At 42.0% G+C, this 24,492-nt stretch overlaps 1 long non-coding RNA gene across 1 annotated transcript; it reads left to right on the forward strand.

Annotated features, from left to right (window-relative positions):
• Positions 1-11,745: 11,745 nt before the first annotated feature.
• LOC130145850 (uncharacterized) lies at positions 11,746-23,940 on the forward strand. The gene is made up of 3 exons (XR_008820711.1): positions 11,746-11,953; positions 12,584-12,649; positions 23,828-23,940. It is a non-coding gene; the product is annotated as an uncharacterized LOC130145850 (long non-coding RNA).
• Positions 23,941-24,492: the final 552 nt, after the last annotated feature.

Below are 24,492 nucleotides of genomic sequence, written 5' to 3' on the forward strand. Positions count from 1 at the left end.
CCCGCGCCCCGCGCCGCCCCTCTTATACCCCGCAGCCTCTCGCGATAGGAGGAGGCGCACCCCCGGGGCGCGGGCATTGGCTGGGACCCCCCGGAGCCCGCCCCCGTCGGGGGGCGCGGGGCAGTGCCGCCATGTTGCCCCGTGGAGGGACGGCGAGGGCCAGCGCGCTCGGGACGTTTAAAGGGCAAATTAAAGTTATCTGGTGGCTGCCGGGGAACGCTATGTCAGAGCATGTGCCTGCTGTATTAATAGCTCCTGGGAGGCACAGGAGGGGACTGAGGAAGCTGGCAGGAGGACCTGTGGCAGCGTTAACTGTTTCACACAGGCCAGAGAAGCCTGGCCGCGGCGGCCGGTCAGCTCGGTGGAGCAGGAGCGCTTTAAGCCTTGGCTTCGTGTGGGCGCATTCACACCGTGAATAGCGAGGGGGATCTGGGCGCTGGGCAGGCATCCTGGCGTGGCCGGCATGCCCTACAGCAAAGGTCACTGGGGGTGCGTAGTCAGCTTGGAGGTGATGTAGTGGTGGTTGGTTCACGAGCGTCCGTTGCCAGGAATGGGGCTAGACCTCTCTGAACCAAGGATAAAGAGAGCAACTTCATGTCTGATACGCTGCACGAGCTTGCAGGCGTCGAGGTATTTAAGTACCCTGGCATGCTCCAGGACCTGGCTTTCCTGAAGAGGAGACAACGTGCCTTACTGCATCGTACCCTCATTTCAACCCTGCGAGGCCAGACCCTCACAAGAGTGGCGTTCAGTCCCCTCTGAAGGGGGAGGGAGGAGAGGGGACTCCGGGCAGCACTGCCTAGGCACGCTTCACGTGCTTGTCTCACACCGAACGTGAGAGTCAAGGCTGTAGTCAAACCCTGCCTTCATTCACTGTCTGGTTCTTAGGGAAACTTTTGAGTCTCAGATGCAGATTAGATGGTTCCCTCACTTCGTTTCCCTGTTTCTGATCTGTTCGTTTTGGCTAACCCCCATAAGAAAGCAAGAACTTACGATTCACTCGCTGTTGGGTGATTTAGTTGTGTGGAATAGTTACGGGAAAGCTGATGCAGCAGGTTGTAGATGCATACTTAGGAGTTTGCCTTAAAAGAGGCACAAAGATGTGCCCCTAGGGCAGTGTTATACTGAGGAATGCATAGGGTAGCGGAGTCTGCTTTGATTTGGTAACATGGTGTCAATAATGGAAATAGGATTCATCTTCATGTAGTGCTAAAAGATTGGCCGTTCCACAAAAAGACATTCTATTCAGGACAGCAAATCTCTTCTCACTGACGCGTTTGGTAGCACAAGTCAATGAGACGGTAAATTTGATCCCCTGTCTCTCTTGCCCTCTGCTGCTCTGTTGAGGTAGAGATCTCTTCTCATGAACCTCAACTCTGGGAAGTGGACGACAGCTTTAACTTCCAGGAGCACCCTTTGCTCCTTGGCCATCCTGAGCAGGTGGATGCAGCCTTTCCTTAGCTTCTAAGAAAGGGGAAGAGAGCCCCCCTGAAGAGACCTTTTCTCCGAGCAAGGACTGAAAGCAGGTGCAAGCAAGAAGCGTAGGGGATCCCTAGAACTAGACTGTGAGTTGAGAGGAGTACCGTTCAATGTATGTAGCTGCCTGGTACCCTTGATTTTCCATTTTCTTCCTCATACTTCACCCAGGTCTGGTGTCTTGTCTTTTCACAGGAGAGTAAACGTGCCTTTTAACATCTCAGAGCTTCTACTGCTGGTTTCATACAGACCCGTGGGATGGTGATGCTCACAGTTGCTGCCCGACTGTCCAGACTGATAAGGTCTCACCAGTGTGTGCACTCAGGTGTCAACCAGTGTCCTGCTGACTGGTGTGTGGTGAGTGAGAGGTGGGAGAGTGGCAGTGGGATACTGCTGGGGAGGAAGGACAGTGGGGGGCCTGGAGTGAGAGTTTGATGGTGGGATCTAGCCTGAAAGGGTCTTTTGCCTGCCCCTTTCACACCATTTTTGGGTTAGCCCATTTAAATTGCCTTTTCTTAAAAAAAAAAAAATGACATTGTAATAAAGTCTTTACATGAGAATCCCAGTTAGTTTGTGAAGTTACTGTTGTGCATCATCATCCTACTCCACAGAGGCTCTTTAGTTTAATAAATATTTCTGTAGCACTAATACTATTTACCCGTGACTGCCAGTGTTTAAGAAAGCAGTGCATAAAAAATGAATAGCCAATAGCCACTTTTTCTGCTTTTGCTCTCCCTTCCTGGAGCCCAGATGTCTTATCTACTGCCTTGAGATACTCAGCTTCCAAACAGTTTTAGCAAAAGCAAGGCTAGACCAGGACATGTGTCTGTTACTCTGAGAGTTATTCTTTGTTTGTTTGTTTTTTGCTGCAAATGCCCGAGCTGGATCTTTCCTATGTATGTCACCGAGGCTTTTTATGCTACTTGCTGTAGGAGTTCAAATGTATCCTGTAAGGAACTTACTGCTAACTCCACCAGTACCACCAAACTCAAGGATAAGCATTTCCACTAGCTGGAAATGTCATTTTAAAAAAAAGCAAAAGGAACTTTGGCTTTTCATACACTTGGTGTTTAGTGCTCTATATTCAGAATAGTTGTTACTTTCGTAGAGAAATGGTTACAATAGTTCTGAAAATGCAAGCTTTCCTTTCTGAATTATTGAAAGCCTCATCTTCCTTAGATCTTCGCAGCTTGGAAAGGATTAGCTGGTTTTCTAGGCTGAGTTTGTGGGTGCTTTCTATAGCTGACAGCATAAAAACACTTTTTTCCTAAAAATTCTGAGCTAAAAATAATAACCTAGACTTACATTTTCAAGAGGTATTAGTGACTGACTGCATTGTGCTTTGACATGTGAATAGCCAGCTCGAAATAGTAGGAGATCAACTTTTACAAAATAGTGTGTACCCGTGTTTATTTGCATTTCCAGGACACCGGGAGCCCTAGTGTTGAGGCCAGGCCAGGCACAAAATGTGAGAGCTTTTTCTCAAAAGTCAGCAGTCTGAGTCTGACAGCAGACACACAAGGGAGCACAAGGAGTCGGTCAGACCATCCTGCCTCCCAGCATAGGCAGTGATGGGGTAGACAGTGCATTGGCAAGAATGCCAATACCAAAAAGTATGTGGAGGGTTTTCAGGAAGGATTTGTAGGGTTGTAGTAAATTCTCCTGTAGGTTTATGTTTGTGGTCAGGAGGAAGAGAGTAAGAATGCCCAAAGAGGCTAAATGAGAATGAGAGTTATAGAGAAATAACAGGGTTGGTAGTGACAAAGATGATCAAGAAGAATGAAGGAGTGTGGGTTTGGAGTTTTGTCTTGGGCAAATATTTGTGAGGGCAATTTTATCTGGGTATTGGTATTATCTGGCTTAGGAGCCTACATCGAGATGGAGAGGGGGAAAACTGGATAGTAGGTGTAAGCAGCACATTGAGGAGGGAAGTGTTAGTGCTGGAAATAGCAGTGGGAGTCAACATAGGGTATGTTTGTTTATTAGAGCATCTGTAAAATTTCAGAAGAAAACTGAGGAAGTGGATGAAAATGGATATGAAACAGATCAGCAGTTTCATTGTAACAGGACAAACGTGGGGTGGACAAGCAGGAAAGAAAAAATCCCCAACATGCCACACAGGAATACACTTGCAGGAAGGGGAGAGTACCATGTTAATATTTCCTTTGGTAAGAATTTGTGCAGAAGATGTTCAGGAAGAGAGCATTTGAGAAGTGCATTCGAAGTGGTGAAAGGCAGCCAGGTCTTCAGTTAACTTGCAAAAGTAGGAGAAAAAGTTAGGAGGGTGGCACAACTGGAAGGGGGGGACAGTTAAATGGTTGTGGATGAAGTAAGCCTGATCGCAGGCCAGCCAGGAAGCTGAAGCTGAAGGCAGGCTGACGTATGTGTGGGTGCAGGTGACATGAACGGACCAGGGCAAGGATATGTATCGGTGTCTGCTATAGGGTGTCAGCAGGACATCAGCATGAAGCTTGGAAACTTCACGAGGATGAGTGTGAGAAATTGTGAGGAAAGGAAGGGAGTCAGTTGAAACCACAGAGGAAGGCTGATAAGGAGGACCTGGCTGGCTCGCTGAGAATTCTTTGGAGGGGAAAAGAGCTGAGCTGTTGCTCAAAACCAGATCAAAAGTGACAGGGAGGGTGAGGGCAGCCCCAGTGTGAGTAAGGTGTGGGATGGTGTGAGAAACAGAGGTCTCTTTAAGAGACTGAAGCTGCAGAGGGGGAGTCAGACAAGGGGATCCAGGACATGCGGACATTTAATCCAGGACATTTAATAGGCCTGTGGGAAATACGTGAAGCGTATCTTCCAGCGGCAGTAAGTGAAGAGAAGAAAGGGGAGTGGAATGGGCAGAAGGACAGAACGGGAACACAAGAAGGGCTGATTGAGCAATGTTAAAGTCTCGCGAGTGGGGATGGAGATGTGGAGGTGCAGCAAATGTCAGTAAGGGCAAAAAGGAGGCAGAGTAAGAGGCAGAGCTCAGTGCCTCAGGTAGGTTGTTTAAGAGAAAAGAAGGAGCAGCTGAAGGAATAAAAAGTGAGAGAGAAGACCAGGTTAGGTGGGGAGGGAAAGCTGGAGGCGTACAGAAACAAGCTGCAGCGAGAGGGCAGGGTGAGAGATGTCGAGTAGTATCCCACAAGCAGGGTTAACCAGGTTAGGCAGTCTGGTCTCTGTTGGTTGGTTTCTTCGTTGTGCAGTGTGTTGGCCAGGCATGTTATACTTTTGACATTCCCTTTTCACTGAACTAGTAATGAAAGTGTATGTGTTGACTGAGTGTCTTCTGCTGCGTTAAGGGTTGCCCTGGTGAAGGCAACTAACCTAAGGTTAATTTGTTTCAATTTTCAATGATCCATTGCCTTCACTAGTGGCTGCTCTGAGGTAGTGGAGGAAAAGGCAAAGGTCACTGGAGAGAACGGGTCACAGGGAGCCGGGAACAAAGAAAACAAGCAGTAATCCTGTAGGATTTGGCTCTTCATCAGAGGTTTATTTCACACAGTTTTCAGAACCTCAGTTTCTTCTTTAATTCTGTTGCAGTATCAGGTATGACAACGTTGCTTTGAGTCAAATCAGTCAGGCGTCAATTCCTGCTACACTAGTTGTCTGAAGAACTGAAATCACAGTCTTTACTCTGAAATGAATTTCATTTCACTATAGGACTGTATAGTAAATCTTGGTACGCTGTAGGCAGAATAACAATATTGCTGAGATTTAGAACTTAAGTAATTTTTCCTCATAGGTCTCAACATACTTTGAGAACATAAACCATCTTTTATGTCACAGGTTTGCATTGTGGTAAATAATTCATGGATCTTACAGGCTTTCATAAACATTTAAAGTACTCTAGAACATCTGTTTATTGTTTGATAATTAACGCATTCATGCCAAAAATATAATTCCACATTAGAGATTATGGTAAACTCATTAGTCAGAGGCATTGTGGACAGTTTCTAAGCCGTGGATATAAACAAATGAATGACCTGTAAGACTCCATAATGGTTGATTTACTATTTATTAACTCTCTTTTGGTAAATATATTTTTGATATCAAGTATAACTCAGTATCCTCAGACTGTATTTTGGAAGAAAATGCAAAGAAAAGTGAAGTGACTTGCTCAAGGTCATTCTGTCAGCATGTGGCAGAGCAATGCATGAATGTAAGTTTCCTAGTTTTGCCAGGTTCTTCTTTACATACTATTTGTATATAAATTTTAAATTTCCTTTCCCTTCTCACCTCTATTTTTTAATGGCTCAGGACAACCAGCTAACATTGGAAACTGAGCCAGAAGCAAAGAGAGTTTTATCAACAGTAAAATCAGGGTGCTGTCCCAGTCTGGCACACAGCTTAGAGCTGAAGTAGATGAGCTAGGAATCTGCTCAAATGCATGTAAGTAGGTAAATGGGGTAACGCACATCCTGAACTCGGGTTTTGTATTCAAATAACTGCTGTCAAAAGAGTAACTTTGGTAGTTTCCATTGCTTTTGAAGTTCTGTTTCCTGTCTAGTTTGATATGTGGTGGTTTGTGATGCTCTCAATCAAACAGAAAAGGTTAGCTGGCCTGAATTTGTACAGTTCAGTTACCTAGTAACATTCTGCACAGGTATTAGCGCGCAACTGCATAGTGTTACACACGCTACTTCATTGTTATTGCAAAATCAGTTTATCCACACTGAACCGTGCCCTCACTCTATTATTCTTGGGCAAGACCTGCTGAAGACAATAGAAATGAGTCTGGAAAGGAACCAAGTAAGGGTGTCGGAACAGGGCTAATAGTTAATAGGTTTCTCAAAACTGTAAACTGGCAACATAAGCCACTGCAATATGAAAAGTCAAAATCACTTTTATTCCAATAATACCAGCAAAGCTTCTTCAGAACAGGCACAAAGCAGAATTTGAAAGCCTACTTGCAGCTGAAAGGAATATTGTACTTTTTCTTTTGGTGTAGATCTCAGCAGAAAATAGTTGTTGCCAAGCATGCATCATTACATGGTGGAGTGTATATCCCTTCTTGGATTCAGAGATTTTCAGGTTTTGTGCTTCCAGAAAAAAATACATGCTGAGAGGATCTCTGATGTTCATATATTTAATTTTCAATTTTAAAAAAATTCTAGCTGGAACATACTTTGTATGAAGAAATGGGATCTGGAGATCATTGTGCTCAGAAACTGTGACCTTCTGGGCAAAGAGAAGGTCAGGAAGGTTTTTTTCTCAAGAAGAGCTTACATGTCCAGGGTGCTGATCTTTTATGTTTGATAGATACTCAAAGATTAGTTTTCCTACTTAGTACCTTGAAATGTTCTATTTCCTACCGTTTTTTGTCTTACTCTTCTTAAAGATACTAGTTTGCTTTTGGTTTTTAAATCAGTGCTAAGAGATGATTAAAATTATACTTCGCTTTTCTACATGTTCCAGTTCACTCTTAAGAGATATGCTTCTCATGGTGTTGACCAGATTTCTTGGAAGATGTGACTGCTGCAAATAGTATCAACAATATCTGGGCAGGTATGTGATCAGAGAAAAGCTAAATTATGGGCTGAAACAGTCTGTATTTTCTATAATACACGATAAAATTTTCCTTTGCTACTAGCAGGTAACACTTTCCAGCAGTTTGGTTTATGTCCTGATCAGGAAAATGAGTTGTTAAGCTAGTTTTCCTACTTAACTGGTGGTTTTTTATGTTTGTCTGTTTCCAAACGGGAGAAGCGTTGGTTTGCATAAATGCAGAATGCAGATGCACCTGCCTGAATTGCATGACCTAGAAAACAGGTCTGATTTCTTTTCAAAGCTTAGTAAAGCAATGCTAGTAAAAAGTGAAAGTATTAAAATAAAATTTTCTGACTTTTTGGCTGTTTGCAACATTTCTTTCTTCAAAAAATCTTCTGGGTTGAAAAAACATCTAGTAGGTAACCTAGCCCTCTTTGCATAGTGCAACATTGTTCTCAGCATTCCTGCAATACTGAGTGGTGGGTCTCGTGCAGCTTTCTATAGCTCTTGTGACTCTTGCATATTGTTCAATTGCCTGCTTAGAGTTGTGGGGACCTGTTCTTTCTTCTTATATTCATGTAAACTAGTAATTATCCTTTTGAATCACTGATAGAACATTGCTGCAAATCAGTGTATATGAGGAAATCTCATAGCCTTTTTTAGTGTTTGGGGTTTTTTTACTGTTTTGTTCAAGCTTACTTTTCTAAACATTTTTAGATAAGTCTTAATGGGTTATTGAAAGTACTTGGTCTTTGCATTGTTCTTTCTTTTTTTTTTTTTAATCATCCTTTGTGGTGCAGTAATTTTGGAGTGTCAGAAAGTTATGTTCATCTTTTTATGTTTGTCATCTTTACTTCTCAGTTCTATTTGCTAAGTTGCTTCTGTGTGTAATTTTACTGTTCTGGTTGTTTTATCTTTTAAAAATTCATCATTTCAGGCTGACAGATTTGAATTAAGTGAAATAATTGAAGTGATTTATTTGGTTTCCATCTCATATTTCTGACAATACATCTATTATAATAATTTTCTTTTTAATAACAGTGTCAATATTGTTAGCTCATGCTTAACCTCTTTCCATCTTCAGATATTTTGTAGAGTTTCTCATTCTGTGATTTTACTTTAGACTAGTATTCTGTGAACTAGTTTGTAATTTTCTTGCTTACAGTAATTTTATTTTCATATGTTATAGGACAAACTTTAATCATTTCTGGCAACAATACGTGTTTAACTGAATCACAACTTCGTGCTTGGTCAGATAACCTGCAGTGCAATAGCAAAACAACGTAGTAATATTTTTATATTACAGAAACAATTGCAAGCATTAAGTGTAGATGTCACTGTTAGACATACTTGCAACAGCTATTGCCACAACAGCTTTAATAGACATTCAAGCTTATTTTCAAGTGAGTGAGAAATAACGAATTATATTGCTCAGTGGCTGAATCATCAATTTCTTATCACCCTACATGCTTGTTGAATATTCACGAATACACTGTTATTATAATTCAAATATATTATTATGCCAGACATGTTTTTATTTTCCAACAAAATGGCAAATTAAGGCCAGCTCCACACAGCTAGCAAAAATCTTTATTTTTTTCTAAGCTACCTCTCTGCTAAGGAGCTTTGTTAATAGAGAAATTAGCTTTATCAGATATCCTTGAGCGTGCAACAGTTTTCTGTATTTGCTCATATACTTGCCCTACACCTGTATACAGGATATTCCCACAATGAAGGAATAGATAGGTAGTTGTTAAGAATAGATGTGTATGTCTGCAGCCTAATTTCAGGTCATGTTGGAGATGACGGAGTGGGACTGTTGCTCCAGAAAATGTGGTATCTGGGGCCATTGCTCCAGAAAAGACTGTATTCTGATTTAACAGATCAGCTGAGGTTGGTGAAATGGGACAGTGAAATGAAGAGCCTAGATTCTTTTTAAATTATAGGCATGCTAGTAGCAACTTTCATTTTTTTCCCCAGCTGGGATCCTTTGTTATGCCTGGGTGTTTTCCTCATGAACCCTTTTCGTCTAAAACTACCTGGAGCAGAACTAGTCAGGACTTCACCAAGAACAGCATTTTTTTCATCAGAAGCTACCCAAATCATTAAAACATAAGCAAAGAAATGTATTTATTTCAGAAAAAAATCCTCAAGTCCAGCATATATGCATGAAGGAAAGAAAGGTCTGCAGAACTGCCGAATAACAGACCTTTTAATACTTTGTTATAAGTCATAAGAAAGAAAGGAAGGTGCTGTATTAATAAACATTCTTAAGTGTTGCTATATTATTTGAAATTAATATATAGTGTCTAAAGTTGTATCATAGATAGGTATGAATGAATATATGCTGTAAAAGTGTCTTTACAGGTCAACACTGTAGAAGAATTGTCCTTCTGCTCTATTTAATTTCTTCTAACTTATAGTAGGGTGCAGTAATGGAAGAAACTAAGCTATTGTCTATCTTCCATAAAACTATAATGGGGAAAAAAAAAGAGAGTGGATGTTCTGAGTATATGTAGTGGGGAAAATGGAGATCGTGGGAACAGTCATCCAGATATGAAACAGTCTTGAAATAGACAGAGATAAATTATCTGGACCTTCTAAGTTACTTCCAGGATCATAGTGAAAGAGGGGTCACCCACAAGCTGTGTGAGTCTGCTGCTTGTATATTATTTGCCCTTCCTTTCAGATATTACAGTGTTGTAGACTGGCACCCATTTTCTGCACATAGAACTAGACCAGTGACTCAGGTCAGAGGTAACAGTTCAAGTACAATACACAGATCTTTGCGCGGTTGAAAGTAGTCTCTGTGTCTTCCTTGTATTTCCATTAGTGCCGTGCTTCATTTTTGTGAACCATTTGTGAAGGTGCAGGCTTTCGCATTCACCGGTATTAATCCACAGGCAGGAAGAACGTAATGGAACGTGAGACAGCCGTGCCCCTGGTACCCAGCAGCTTATTTATTACACACATTGGTCTCCTGTTCTGCCCCTCACCTCTGCAAAGCAAGATAAAAAAATCCTTTAGACGGAGCACTCCTCTTCCCCTTTTCCCTCCACTTCTAAAATACCCTCACTTCCAGAGAAGAGGTCCCATTGACAGGGCTTTTGGGAAAGCTGTCCCAAAGCTATGCACTTTCTCCTACTGGGCACTGCTCAGCAGGGGAGGTTGTTCTCAGCTTTTAGCAGTGGTGATGGGGATGGAAGGAGACTGGTTACAGCCAGGGATGAGAAGCATGCATTTACATAGGGTCCTTTTCCCTGCAGCCTCACCACTCACCAGCAAGCATGGGTTTATTTTAGCATTGGCCTTCTGAAGCAGGATTAATTTTCCCCTGAAAAGGTCAGCCTGGGACAGGGCCTTCCAGAGCCGGGGTGACTCGGGAAGCCGGAGATACCTACGAAGTAGACAGGGCCTCTAACTGCTGGGCCTGTGCCCAGTGCAAGTATCCTGGAATAGCCTTTCTGATAAACAGCAGGGGAAAAAAAAATCCACGTGGGGTCTTTTTTCAGAGGCTGGTGTCAGACTAAACCAGGCTATAGCGCTGCCCTCTGCTGTTGGGATTCGCGGGAAACAGAAAAGGCAGGGAAGATCCAGAAAAACGTTAACAAAATATAACTAGGAAAGCAGCAGTATGTGAGTACGTGTATTATTTCATCCTCTCATTTCTTACAGTGCTTCAGCCAGTGGAAATGTGCCCTCGTATCATCACAAGTATTTCAGTTTGTAGCAACGGAATATAGCTAGTAGTTCTGTTGGGTTTGGGGACCAGTAGTGTCCTCATGGCTGTGCAGAGCATCTTGTGACCCAGAAATCATACTTTCTGGCATGCTTCTTTGTGTTTCAGTGGGCAGCACTGAAATTTCCATCAGTAATTCAGACTTTTGTAACTTTGGTTTTTTCCTTCTTATTATGTAGAATTACTAAATTCCTTACAAGGAAGACCTGGTTGACTACAAGTGCTGTCCACATAGCTCAGGTTTTTGGTTGGCTAGTATTTGGTTCCACCACATCAGCATTTGCAGTGGAAAACAATTCTAATGGAAGATAAAAACCAGACCACTTTTACTTATAGTCTTAGAACTTGAGGGTGTGGGTTGAGAAAAGTGGAAACGGGTAAAATCTGTGTCTTTTCTTTCAGAGATTTCACACAGAAGTGGGAGATGGGAGAATCAGTCCAGCATGTGGAGTGACGACATTTGTTTGGTTCAGTCCGATTTCATTCATTTCACTCTTTGCTACATTCTAGTAAGCATCTGTGCAATCAGCCACATTTACTTTGTTTAATTTGTGACCCCTTTGTGAGTGTAAACTGCTGACATCTGCAAAATTCGAAACACAGAAAAATCTCCTGTGATAGAAAAGAGGGATCTTTTGCCAAAGGTAATAGTCTTTGGACAGGATCTCACACTTCGATGCTACCACATGAGCACCTTCTGAGACGTGTCAAAAAATCATGCATTAGATATGTCTATATCTTTCCTTTATAGTTAGCTAGTTGACATGTAGACAAGGACTCTGAGTATCTGCAGTGGGACAAGGTGCATTGCGTACCAGTTTCCTGCCTGCACCAATCCTGCAATGTGAAAGGAGAGCTGCTGAGAATTCAGGGGTTCCATTGTATGGAAAGCGGCAGCATCCCCAAGTTCATTTCAGGAAGGGAAATTTGCAAACACTTTCAAGCACAATGAGCCTTCTTCCATTAGGTGGCTTTTATAGATCCTAGGTGTTTTGATACTGTGGGTCCTCCTAATTTATTTTTTTTTGTTACTGTGACTTGCTCTGCAGAGGCTCATCCGTCAGTGTGCTCTCCATCCCTTAACAGAGGCAGGCAAACCACAAGCAGTGATCAGTGGAGAAATCGTCAGTCCTTATCACCTTTGCACTCCTCCTGCAACATGAAGCTGACAGATAAATGGTTTAAGGAGCCAGGTGGAAATATGCCTTGTGGAAGAGAATCCCTGGTAGCTTGGAAACCTTAGCATCTGGCCATCAGCTGGTGGGTATCTGGCATGCTCCATTCACTGCCTATTTCTGCCCCTCGGTTACCAGAAATGGTAGCTGCTGGACCCCAGAATGATGCCTGGTCTCATCTTTGCAGAATGCTGTATCTGCCCTGCAGTTGGCGTTTGGCAGTGTTAACAAAAATTGAGTGTGGATTTCATGCTATATATTTTTTGCTAATGCTTCTAAAATGGAGACTGGGGTGCTTTTCAGTGCAGTAGCCTTTACTCTGGAGGAGTTCTGGTCACAGAGGACCAGTTCAGAAGTAAATGTTTACTTTGAAACATGCCAGCAAAGCATCCTGAATGATTCACCACTGTGCTCAGTTGTTTGAGATCTCTGATATGTTGTTTATATAAGGCGGTATTTTTGTAAACCCTATTAAGTCTTATGCCATTCCTGTACAGTGTGGGCTGGAGCTGTATACAGGGAGGGGGAAGGGAAACCATTTTCCTCTTACCGTATAGGGTAGGCAACATATTTGAAATGGAATTGGACCCTTTCTCCAAGTGACGGAATCTCTGGTTAAAGTAAGTCACTCCTTTAATCTGGGGCTCATTTATTTTCAATGTGTATGAAGTTGTGTTTTCTTAGTATTGTTTTGTCTTTTTTCTATTTTTCTCAGAAAACCTGAAAAAATTAAGAGAAAGGTTATTAGTCAGCAGGAGTTTCAGGCAGCAACTAAGTGCAGGTAAGAATGATTTTCTTTATCCAGAACCATCTAGCTTGTGGGGAGGGAGAATTTTAACTTCCTAGGAGTGTCTCCTTAAGCACACTTTTTCACAGTGCCTGCAGCTAAGTGCATTCAAGACATACATGTTGTGTTTCTGTGTAAGAGAAACTATGTGAAGTAACCAGATTATTTAAAAGTCAGGGAAATAATGGATTTTCTAGTTTATTTTTCATTTTCAAGCCATAGCTGGACCATCCACTGCTACCTCCCCATCCTCAGTGTGCCCAATGTATTGATGTTCTGAAGATTAAATACATGACGAGCTTTTCATTATTCTTAGAATGATTATTCCTGCATGTCCTGGTCAGTCACGTTCAAGATTCTTGCCCTTTGTCCAAGGCAATGTCATATCTGTAGCTTCAAATGATTGTAAAGGTCACTATATAATCCTGTGTAGCTTTAAAGGGAATATTGCATGACTACTTGGTTTTATTTGCACTTCATTCTGAACAGTTAGAGCAATTTTCCCCTACCACCAGGTAAGCAAGGCAGACACATCTCTGAAGCTTCAAGAGTTGTCTCCCTGGGTACACGTTTCCTGCCATCTCTAACAGGGAAATTCAGGAATGAGTTTGACAGCTCCTGATAATGCTTTGATTGCAGTCTGCCTGCATGCATGGAGGCATCAGCTTCATGGGGGTTATTAGTCACCAACTTATATTGCTTCAGCACAAATTTTCTTCCTCTTCAGCACTTTCCTGTAGGTCAGATTTGTTTCAGATACTGAGTTTTTTCTGCTGTCAGTGTTTTCACAGCAACAGACGCCTTTACATAAGAGCCCTCCTGATCCCTTCAGATGGAAGCCCAGCTGTGCCCAGCTTCTGTGTTTTCTGGCCATGGTGTACTTGTGGATGGCTGGTGCTTAGTGTCCAGGATTCTCTAGTCATTTCACCCGTTTCACTAGTGGGCATTTCTGGGTGTTGTCCTGGATGGAGAAGAGTCACTCTGAGCTGGAAAGTAAACGAGGTTTACTGTCAGAGAGGAGGAGATTGCGCTTCCCGCTCCCACAGATACAACCCAAGTCTCCCAAGACTGTGGGGGATATGAAGCTATCCTGTCAAACAGCTTAGAAACTGGTGTTCACAGAGAGCTGTCTTCTGTGTTCAGCTCTGGGAATAAAATCCTTTTTTGCATTGCTTATTCCAAGCTGGAAACAGCAGGCTCTGCTGTTTCTCCTGCAGTCTCCTTTCCACAAGGAAATAACAGCTGTCCCGGTTGTCACCAGGAGCTTTAATTCTTCACTGCTGCTTTCTACCTCACTTTTCCTTTGGGCATATTTAAAGACCTCCTTGTCTTGGAGGTGCCATTTCAGTACATTGTTGCATTATCAACAGAGCAAAAGACTGGAGCTGGACCATCAGCTCTGAAATGTCTGTCTGTGGTATCTGCTATGAAAAACTAATTGGATGGGTGCGATGGGTTGACCCTGGGCAGCAGCGAAGGGTACTCACACAGCTTCTCACTGTCCCCCAGATGGGACAGAGGAAAGGATAGGAAGAGCAAAAGTGAGAAAACCCTTGGGTTGAGATAAAGATGTTTAATAAGCAAAGGGAAAAATACAAAGTGATGCAAAGGCAATCACTCGGTGCCTCCCACAAGCAGGCTGATGCCAGGGCAGTCTCTGAGCAACAGCTACGATGGTTACCTTGGAAGACAACCCGCCACCAATTGTTATTGCTGAACATGATATTATACGGTATGGAATAACCCTTTGGCCAGTTTGGGTCAGCTGTCCTGGCTCTGTTCCCTCCCATCTTCTTGTGCCCACCCTCCCCCAGCCCACTTACTGGAGGGGGGCAGCAGCAGAAAACGAGAAAGGCTTGACTCTGTGTGGGCACTGTTCAGCAATAGCCAGAAGACTGGTGCATTGTCACCAGTGTTTTAGTCACAAATCTAAAACACAGCAGCATACGGGCTGCTATGAAGTTAACTCAATTCCAGCCAGCTGCTTAACATTAATGCATAGTAGATCAGAAATTTGAGGGTACAGTTTCATAGCTGGTGTAAGAATCCTGATGACTCAATGGCAGTTCTCAGCTTTCTCCCTTCCCATCACGTTCCCCATCTCCTCTCATGTCAGCACTAGCAATCGTGCAGCCTTGCAAAAACTGAGTTTTCAGCACATCCTCAATACTGGTTTGAAGCTGTTGTGTAGGTGGGGGGGTTGGGAATGTCTTGGCTGGGGATGGGGAAAATGACAGAAGTGACCTTTCTGGAATAGACCTGTCAGTTTGTGACATAGGTGGTTGGTATACTGTGGTTGTACTTCATCATTCCTTTATTCCCCTAATTAATCTCTCCCACCTCCACTTATTCCCTTCTAAATGACTACTTGTCACCATGTGGTCTGTAATTCCTGCTTCAGCTTTAGAGCAATTAGCTAGAGAAAACTGTATATGGAAAAAAGTAATCCAGTGGTTTGGTCCTTTGAAGCTATGATGCATGAATCTCTCATTACCAGTTAACTAGGAAAAGGAACTTGATATTTAATGTATGCTACAGAACTAAATAAAAAAGTTGGTCATACGCTATCTATTTCAATACAATATGGATAGAGGAGATTCATTTTTTACTTCACGTGTTTGTGTTTTTTCTTCGTGGCTTTCTGCGTAGGTCTTTAGAATGTGATATACAGTGTATGATGTTTTGCAACTTGTTTGTTTGTGGGGGTTTTTTTTGTTACATCTGAAACATGAACTACAATTGGGGAAGGTGTCCGTATGTTCCTCTTCTGAAAAACCGAGTGTCCTTTCCACTAGATGGCAGGGCGCCTTTGGGTAAGGGAAGCACTCGGCAGGCTGTGTTCGACACTCGGCTGCTCTCAGCCTGGCAGATCTCTCCTTGAATTTATTGGGAGTTTTGCTGGAATGAGTGGGTGGAGTGCGGGAGAGACCTGTAATTATGTTATGAGCCCTTGACAGTACTGGCATGCAGTTTTAAATTTTCTCCAGTACAATAGATGTCTTAACTAAATTCCGTAGAGCTTGACATAATAAGGGAATGAAGAAAAGCTATGTTTCAGCTACAATTAAACGTAAAGTCCGTGTTGGTGAATTTGTTGGAGAAATCTCTGCCTCTTGTACACGTGCTGCATTTGCTGTGCCAAGTTCTGAAGTACTCAATCAGTCCTCGAGGTGAATTGCAAAGAGGAGATTGGCCCAAGTCGTGACCTTGGAATCTGGCTTTAAATGGTTTGGACTGACAGTTTGCTGCAGGTGGAAGGTCCAGTTAGCATTTAGAAGAGTTAAGAGCTCTAATTTTCACTCTTTCATACCAATTTCATCTTAGTGTAATTCAACTGAATGAAACCTGTGTAATTGTGCTAAGAATTCAGCTGGAGTTGTTATAGTCGTTAGAATATTAAGATGAGGAAGTTGTGTGCATTTACTGATCCCGAGTATATAGGTGCATATGGGAAAAATGGGTGTAACACCCCTCCATGCCTGCAAGGAGCATTACACATCGGCAAATGGAAGTGACCACACTAAGAACAGGTCCACATCACTGAGCCTGTGAGCTAGTGAGTCGAAGGTTAAAAGATGTACTTAACCGGGTGCTTTGTCATGTTTTTTGTAGCATTACACTTATCTACTAATGCATCTAGAAAACTTGCAGGGAAATTCTCAGAATTCTGAACTTCTATCATTTTAGTTGATAGAAAGCTGTATTTTAAAATCAGTTGACTCATTTAAAAAATATGACAAGGTAACATTAACTTTATCAGGGCATATGATACTCTTAATACAATAGCTCAAAACAAAATCAGCTGTTTCAGAAAAATGTCAGCATTTTCAAGTTTATTTGCTGTGGTGTTTGAAATTGATTAGTTTATCTTTTTCTGGAATAGTTTTCTGTACTTTATTCCAAAAATTTTAAAAGTCACTTAAAATATATAAATTCATTTGTAAAAGGAATGTGGTGACAAAATCAAAAGTGTAAGTCCAGTGAAACAAATATTTTATGAAAAGCTGTTTCAGAGAGGGCATTGTTCAAAATGTTAACTTGTGCAAAAGATATTTTCAGATGGTGTATGGTGTGACATGTTGTGCAATTTTTTAATGACGTTTTCAGAAGCTACTTGTAGTATTTGCCCTGGCTAAGCTTTGTTACAAATTACCCTGCTTAAGCCTGTTGGATCATGACTTGGATCCTTTGGCTTTAATGAAATTTTTTTGCCGAGTTTTGCCCACACTCAGTTTGGGAAAGATCTACATCTGCTTTCAGAGAAAAAAGCTATCAGCTTTCCTAGCCTGTTACACAAGGATATAGCTCTCTTGAGGCTGCCTGCATTGCACGTACACTACTTGCTTTGCACTTAGCCTTCTTACCTATCTTACTCAGCTGCATGCAAGGCAGATTTTAGAGCACGGTGATCTCACTGGTGGACCTCCAGTAACATCTGTACTGGAGTTGAACATCTATTTTTCGAGGGTATCAGACACGAGGTATCTCTTGTGCTTCAGCAGGAAATGCTATATTTTTAGCATCCTTGTGAGCATGAGGGAGCAGCTGCAGCGTGCAGATCCCAGCTGTGAGGAGAGCAGGCGGTGCCGGCAAAGCTGCAGCTGGTACACTGCTTCTAGCTGAGGGGTGCTTGGTGGAATTGCCCAGAGAGCCTCTGTGAAAATGAATGGAGTAGCAACTGCTCTAGTCCATATAATGTAAGATTTCTGGTTTGCTGTAGCAAAAATACCTCCAAGTTAGTTGTGACGTTTCAGAAGTTCTTTTTCAGAGAAAACATTCAGTGTGGATGAAAAGCTCTTCTTTTTTGTATCATTGTTTTTTGTGTTTTGTAACGAAGATTCTTTTGCTGCCTGCACTATCTGAATGCTTTCTTTCGCTGCGTCTGCATCTAAGTTTGGAAATCTGATGTAACATCTCCAGGGGTTGGGAAATGACACCTCTTGTACCCTCCAGGTACCAAACACTGCAGCTTTTGAGTCAGGGAGCTGCTTCTGAAAGAAGCAAGAAATAATCCTTTATTCTGCTTGATAGCCTGTTACCCAGCCTGGATTTTTCACCCACGTTTTATAGGCATGGCAGTGCTACTAGGATCAGCCAAAGCAGTTCACACCCTCCACTGCATATAATGTCAACAATTGGATGAACAGCTGGGGTTTACATCACCTTCCTTCACATATCTCACATAGGTGATGGGAGGCTGCTGGGTAACTGTTGGATAACAGGTGTTCTTAGGCCCCAGTGACATGAAAGCTACATCTGAGCACACTGTAAAGCAGCCCCAAGAGTGTATATGGGGGACACTGCAGTGGTCCTGCACGGTGTCCCTGCTTATGACAACCTCTCCGAGCTTAGCACCCGCAGAAAGATAACTCTGATAATTCTTGGTCCTGTGTTCTGGCAGAATCCCCGCGAGGCCTCTTGAGGTGGTTTTTGTCTCGTTACCTGCTGTTGGAGCAGTAGTAAGGAGATGGAAGTAAGGCCTTGTACTTCCCGTAATTAACGTACGGTTGGCAATGTAAGTCTCCTGTTGCCATTTGGTAAACTGACTGATGTCTCGGAGCTTGGACCCCAGTAGCTGACAATGCTTGCAGCAATAGATCCTTAACGGTGCTGGTGTCAGTTTTACCAGGGAAAGGTATGTAATAGGCAAGCACAGCTACGTTTTTCCCATTTTCATTTTCTCCCAGTTCCTGTTGTTTCTACTGCTTGACCATATTTAGTACAAACAGGTGGTGACAGCTGGCAGGTTTTAACCACAGCTTTGCTTAGACCTCCTCTGAGCGTGACTTTTACAGTACTACAAAAAACATATGGTATCATTTGAAATAGCTTTGAGGGGAAGATGCACAGAACTGGGACCTGTGAGATTCCTTGTGGTAAGGGTAGAAAGGTATTGGATTAAAGGAATGGTTTAAACAGCATGAGAGTTCACAGGACCTGGTTCTATTTCCTAGCATTGTCTGGCTGTGGACAAAGCACCCCTAAATGCCAAGAATGGAGGGGCCTAGTTAATCTGACATGTTGGGGAGTAACTCTGAAAGGGTGAAAAAAATGGGTTAATTGGGAAAACATCCCGCAAGAAAGGTGTTACGCAATAGCATGAACTAACGATGACTTGGAGTTGAATTGCAGCGCCTGGGTTATTTGAAGCATTACAAAGCAGAGGGACATGAGCATATAAGGAAAGAATGAGTGGGAGGCAATCTGGTTTTTCTTTTCCTTTCCTTGCCTCTGAATCTTGCAGATCAGTTTTCCGAGGCAGTGTTTCACACAGAGATTGCAGTGGTTCAGCTTTCTAAGCTAGTTTTTACGTGTTAGGTCTCTCCTTCAGGAAAGCTGCCTGACAGATGAAGACTGGTGAGATACATCTGGTGTCTTCCTTAAGAGTGATGAGAGGATTAAAGGGCCAGATAGGCACCAACACCACAGATGAGGACATGCAGATACTTTTGGTGTTTGTACCATGAGAGGTGGAAAAAGGAAGGTTTTCTGGAGGGAGGTAGAACCTATGATTTATGGCAATAAAATGAAATTTTTAGATTCTTTGAAGTCCATTGTTAAATTCTCTTTTCATAAATATTGAAATACTCAACCTGTTGTTGCTGTTTCCTTAAAAAATGCCAAGAGAGATTGATTCTGATTCCTTTGCAACTCTCTGATTTGTTAATGTTGCTTTCCAAGTCAAGATACCTCATGATCTTGTATAAAATACACAACATGTGCTGCAGAGAGGCCATGTTTTTATAAGCAAATGCAGCATGTAGTGAATTCGTGCTCTGCCTGCCAGCAGAAACCATGATTTCCAACAGGTTTGCACAGAGGAACCTTATGGCTGTGCACCTCACAACTGCCTGCTATTTCTCAACAATTCCAAGTCCCTCTGCCTTGCCCTTGTTCCATGGACAGATCTGAGGTCACACTGCTGGAATAATCCCCTCAGCTTATCTTTCTGGCTATATCATGCCCTGTTTGAAAATTGCTCCCACTTACTTCTCCTTACAATCATATCACTATAAATGTCTCGTTCTTGCTTCAAACGCCCATCAGAGTTTTAGGCTTACTTATCCCTCTGACCTGGTCTGCTGTCTTATTTGCCTTGCCATCTCTGCTCCTGTAGCGTGCTAGTCTTGACACCCTATTAAGTTTTTCATCTCTGCTTTCTGTGCTTCTTCCCAATTGCTTTCTTGCAGAGGATTTCTTTTGCATCTGTTCCACTAATGACCTCTTAAAAGCACAGTTACTTTGGTACCCAGTAGTGGTGTCTTTATAGATGATTAAGAGACGCTGACTAAAACAGTTGCTGAATTTCCCAATGTACCTTATCTTCCTCTCTGTCTCCTTGATTTAAGATCTGAGAGGTGAGAACTGCCTTTGTTTGGGGATATTGCAGATATTAAACATATGATAAAATGGAAATAACAATTTCCCCGTCTGCATGTGCAAATGTAGGTATTGATACGATAAACCACATGTGACTTTTTGCAGGTGTTCCCTTTGCCAGGGTTCTGGGCTTCTTGCCAAAGTGTTTTCTCTCAACCTCACTGTTAACCAGTCCCTTGCGTTTTGCATCAGCTTCTGTGTAAATAGGCTTAGCCCTCCGGTTAATAGATATCTTTTTCTCAAGCCCTGCCCATTGCACCTGCCTTTGAAAATGTGCCCTGGAGAACCCAGTGATTCATTTGTTGCGTGCTGCTGTGTTTGATTAAATCATTGCTTAGTTTCAGGTGGCTGCATTTGCATGCTGGAGCACTTGATCCTCCTGTTTACTGCTTTTGTAAATCATGGAAGTGTTTGTAAAGCTTGAGGGGAAGCTCAGAATGGAAGGTATAATATCAGTGTTTGGGATAACAAATGGTATAGGCCATACACTCTCGTCATTCAATGCTTTTTCTGTTTCCACACCAGTGAGCACGATGGATGTAATGTAGTCACAGCATGTTTCCAGAAATCCTGAGATCAGTAATGTAAAATAGGTCTTTGGAATTTTAATAATGGAGAAAATGTCAGTATGCAAAGTTGGTGCAGCCTTGTTCCTCCCTTCCCCCGGTTTTACTCCTTTAGACCAGTCTGTCTTCTGACCTTGCAGATATGACGTAAGGCAGGGATAGAAACCCTCCAGAACCTTGCATCGATTCCCCTCCTCTTCCAATAGGATTCACCACCCTACGAAGTAAATGGATATGGGCATACTTTTAGACCACACCTTCAGGATCAGTTCCCATCTCCCTGGATGCATTTGGGAAGCTTGGGGACCTTCAACACTGAAATTACTTTTGCCATCTCCTAAGGGGGACTGTGGCACCCAGAGATCTCTGGGGTCTTTCCAGACCGCTGTTTTTCCCCAGCCGTGTTCAGGGATGAGTTGTGTGTCACTGGCAATGCTTCAGTCAAAACAGTTTGAAGGCGGTTTTGTACTACCAGAGGTGAACAGCGAAGCGTTGAAGGGAGCGTGATTCTTACCCAGCCTTCTCGTTGAAATGGCATTATTTATTTATCTTGTTAAATGATGGTGGTATTTTGCTCATAAAATATATTTGTACACTGTCAAGTATATGTCTGGGGTTTCAGAGATCAGCTGCCCAGGTGGGGTATCACAGATCAGTTACAGGCTAATGCTGGGAATAGGAAATTATACAGAGGAAAGACACAGTTAATTCTTCCGTGCGTGTGTAAGTCAGTCCCTCTTGGCAAGTGACAGTTCAGTAACTTTTCTGAGCATTAAACTTAGACAACCTTTTTTTTTTTTCGGTAGTGTCTTCACGTAGCTTCGTATGGAGAGCAATTTGAGACGTTATTCTTACAAAAGAAGTATGACCAGAAACCCTCATTGTGATTGCTGCAGTGACGTGGTTCACTCCCTGTTAGAGAACTGCCTATCTGGCTCAGACCAGCCAATAACAAGTTACTAGCTTCCCTAAGTGAAATCAAAGAAGCAGTTATTCAGGGCTATACTGAACCTATAGAATGAGTAACAAGTCAAGATCAGATCGGGTTCAGTACCAAGAAAATCCTTACTCATTTGCCTGTCAAGGGGTTTTGCTGAGGGTTTTTTCCGATTGGTTACCAGAAGAAGTAAAGATTTTTCTCCCTCATTTTACATCAAAAATTTTCTTGGCCAGCAACAAAATCCCCATAGTTTATGGGAGGGGTTTTTTCATACAAAAACTAATAGTGGCACAATCAGAGCACCCGTCTTTTTCTATGGAGAGGGAAAAATAATATAAGCCAGAGCCCCCAGAGAAGTCTGCCTAATTAGTGATTGAAAGATTATTTATTAGCAACTAAAGGTGCTGGAGTGACCTGTGTGTGACTTTTTGTCTCCTTCTAGGCTTTACAAGTTCTTGTACCGCGGCAAACAAAGCTGCGAGAAAAGTAGGGCCTCCCTTCAGTAATTATTTCGTCTTACTCTAAAAGTGAGGACAAAATGGGTAATAAACATTAAGACATAACTTCCAGACTTACGAGACTACTTTCCCCTCCTTGTTCCAGTTTTTTAGGTCACAGTAATTCTTTGTCTTTAATTCCACAACAATATTCAAAAAGCTTAATTTTGCTTTTTGAACAGTAAGTGATTTTTTTGCTCTCCTGTCTGTTTGAAGATAGTGATGATGAATGTAAAAAGCCTTTTTCTTTACCCCAGATACATATGCTTGCTATACAAATCCGTAAATATTGCACTAAGTGCTGTTCTTTTTCTTCCTTGGATCTCATGTTACTTTACAGGGAACCTGTTTAGCTTTCTTCTTAACCATGGTTACACAGAGAGGAATAATTTAATGACTGAACAGTCTGTTTTGGTTGCAGAGCTGGAAGTTGACCAATTTACCTAACTTTTTGGTTCTCAGCATAGACTCCCCTCCGCTTATGCCTTACGTACAGACTAAACTAGTTTCTGGGATGGCATCCCTTGATGCAAGTGATGGAGAGAAGGATTAGGAGACAGCAATAATCAGGAGATTTTGTTTAACTGATTGTGGAAGTAAATAGATTTTGTCCATTTATCACGTATGCAAATAGCTGGTCTTTGAACGACCTGTGCAACAGTGTTTAACCCCAGAACCATTATAGATTCCTGAAAAGTTGTTCTTACTGACACTCCCCAGCCAAGTTAGGTTTTATATTCTTCATAGGTAAAAAACTCTACAGGTTTACCTTCTTTCTGTGTGGGTTTATGTATATTGACAGAACTCCAGCTTCCCTAAATGCACGTGTCTAAATGAAAAGTGAATGTAGATAAGTGAAGCTGAAAGCCAATAAAATAAGATGCTGTCAGCTGAGGGCAAATGCAAAAGCAGCTGTATCTGTCCTCCTCAGCAGACTTCCTCAGAAATAAAGCAGGGTTAAGGATTCTACAGAATGAGCCATTCTCCATGCTCCAAACCTCTGAGTCAGAAATCCCCAAAATCAGTTAAGGACAAATGGCACTCTGACAGAAGGGTTTCTTGAGTTACGTAAAATGGGAAAGCATGATGATGAAACCAAAACAACAAATAAATAGTGTGTTTTGCATACACTTTCATTGCCTTGCCGAAAAGAAAATACATCCCCCCAAAAGTCAGCTGAGTTTTTGTGGCTTTGCAAAATGATGAATGAATGCCTTGTTCTTTATTATTGCTTAAGTCATTCCTACTTATGCCAGTATTTCAAGGATTATGTTTTAATTGTTCTGAAGAGGTGAAAACACTTTCTTGCTGATGAATAAACACTGCCACTTTTAAATATTTGTATGCAAAATGTCTTTAAAGCCATTATGAAATGCTTTCCAAAAGCACTAAGAAGCTGTTTCCCGAAAAGACAGTTTTTCTCTACATTTTCTTTCATGCTAAACAGTCCAAATGAAAAGCCTTTCAGAGTTAACTAGTTTAAGCAATACCACTGTTTTAGTGTAATGAATAACTTTTTATAGAGGACAATTGCACACAGTTCAATATGCTAGTATTTCTATTTCTGTGCCCCACCAATGCCGGGATTCTAGGGTAGAATTTCTTTCTTTGAGAAAGCTGAAGCGATCAAAACCCTGATTAACCTCTGATATTCACGTGGTGCTCTTGATCTTGAGGACCGAAGCAGTAACAAAGAGTTAATGGCAGCCATATGCTCAGGGTATTGTGGGTACTGTTGACCCAAATGTGAACTCCGCAAGCCAGTGCTGCTAACTGCTGTTTGTTTCAGGTTTGGCGTGGAGATTACTGATGAAGAGTTTGAGCTGCCACTTGACAGAATCCCCCTTGATGAAGATGGAAATGTCAGATACCCCCACTTGATGGCCAGGTTTGATTCCCGGTATGCAGCGTATGTATTTTATTTCTCATCTGTGAGTAGAATTATTTTTAATCTGAAAGGCTCACATAACATTTCCAGACTGATTCTCATTTCTTGAGTGTGCTCCTTTATGACATATTTCTTTCATGGCATATGCTGATTACATTTAAAATTAGCTGATGTTATGGGTATATACTGTTTGTAATTTAGTTGCTCTTTATAAGCTAATCACTTGGTTTAGAAGGAAGACTTCAAACGTATGTAATATACCATCATGCTTTCTGAAGGCTGGGAAATAAAACAGACTTTAAAAAAACCTAATTCTTTCCCAAAAATGGTAATAAATGTACTTCATATCTCTCTCAGAATGTGAAATGTTTACAGGCCCTATTATGTAGTCTGAAATACTTCTGAGACAGTGATATTGGTTAATAGAAACTCTACTCAGCCTCCAAGGCTTAGCTGTGAATTAGAGTTTTATCAAAATAAAGCATTGGACTAGATAGATGTATTTTACTGTTTTCCCAAAATTAGAGCTCAATCCCCAAAACTGTTACACCAGTAGTGGGGCAGAA

This window comes from Falco biarmicus, chromosome 1, assembly GCF_023638135.1.
Source record: "Falco biarmicus isolate bFalBia1 chromosome 1, bFalBia1.pri, whole genome shotgun sequence".
Lineage (NCBI taxonomy): Eukaryota > Metazoa > Chordata > Aves > Falconiformes > Falconidae > Falco > Falco biarmicus.